Raw genomic sequence first — 1,145 nt, forward strand, 5'->3', positions numbered from 1 at the left:
GTGCGGGCTCCTCTGCAGCTCCTGTGCCCCCGAGCCAGGGTGCCGCTGGAGCCCCGGCCCAGCTGGGCTGTGGGGCAGGGCGGCCAGTGCTGGGCGCAGGCAGCGCCCGGCCAAGGGGCAGAGCCCCAGCCAACCATTCCCTCTGTGCCCTGCTGCTCTCTGCAGCTGAAGAAGGACCGGAGCCAAGTGGCCAAGTACGTGCACCAGGCCTTGCCGTGCCTTTGGAGCCCACAGCAGCCCCTGCGAGAGGCAGCCGTCACCTTCATGGGTGAGCCACAAGGTCCCTGCCCGCCCCGCTGCAGCTCGGCCCCAGCCCCGGCTGCTGCAGTGGCAGCAGATGCGGCCAGGGCTGTGCTGGGGAGCCCCGAGTGCCCTGGCGCTGCTGCCGCCCTGTGCCAGCCCAGCCCTGGGGCGTCCCCAGGTGGGAAGGGCCCGGGCTCAGCCCTGCCAGGGCAGGAGGGCGTGTGGCCGGGCTGGCAGTGCCACTGGGGGGGAGCTGTGACACCGCTGGGGCCCTGACAGCATCTGTGTTCCCAGGGATGGCCGCCAAGTACCTGAGGGGACGGTACCAAGAGCTGCAGCTCATCATTGACAGTGAGTGAGGGCAGAGGGGGCTGGTGGGGGGAGCTCTGACCCTGAGCAGGGAGCTGCAGTCCTGCCCTGGCTGCAGAGGGCTCTGCTCCCTGCACGGACGAGGGGCCACACGGGCTGAGCAGAGACAGATTTCAGGGGCAGGAGGGATGTTGGTGGCCAGCACCTTCTGGCTGATCCCACTGGGGATCATGGCTCCCTCCTGGCCATGGCGAGAGCTGGCTGGGATGGTCCTGGCAGGAGGGGCTCCTCGGGTCCCCACCACTGCAGGCTCTGACCTTGGCTCTGTTCCTCTCTGTTCCAGCCCTTCAAGCCACGAGAGACGACAGGAGCCCTGCTGTTTCAAAGCTGGCACTAGACACCATCAGCCTTGTTACAGCTGTGCAGAGAGCTCCCTACGCCAGGTTGCAGCAGCTCCAAGACCAGCTCTGCAGGGCATGGAATACGCACCCTTCTCAGTGAGGCTGTGCGTGCCTGTGCTGCTGGAGCTGTGTGGAGGCTTGATCCAGGCAGCTCTGTCTGTTGGGGCCACCTGAGTCAGTCCTTTGGGCTCT

The 1,145-nt window shown here is 67.2% G+C and overlaps 1 long non-coding RNA gene across 1 annotated transcript; it reads left to right on the forward strand.

Moving 5' to 3' along the window:
* The first annotated feature begins 231 nt into the window (after positions 1 to 231).
* On the forward strand, positions 232 to 947 carry LOC114073273. Its single transcript, XR_003574302.1, has 3 exons — positions 232 to 268; positions 538 to 594; positions 896 to 947. It is a non-coding gene; the product is annotated as an uncharacterized LOC114073273 (long non-coding RNA).
* The last annotated feature ends 198 nt before the right edge of the window (positions 948 to 1,145 follow it).

This window comes from Empidonax traillii, unplaced genomic scaffold, assembly GCF_003031625.1.
Source record: "Empidonax traillii isolate 1590-97213 ecotype Southwest subspecies unplaced genomic scaffold, ASM303162v1 scaffold5882:size6920, whole genome shotgun sequence".
NCBI lineage: Eukaryota > Metazoa > Chordata > Aves > Passeriformes > Tyrannidae > Empidonax > Empidonax traillii.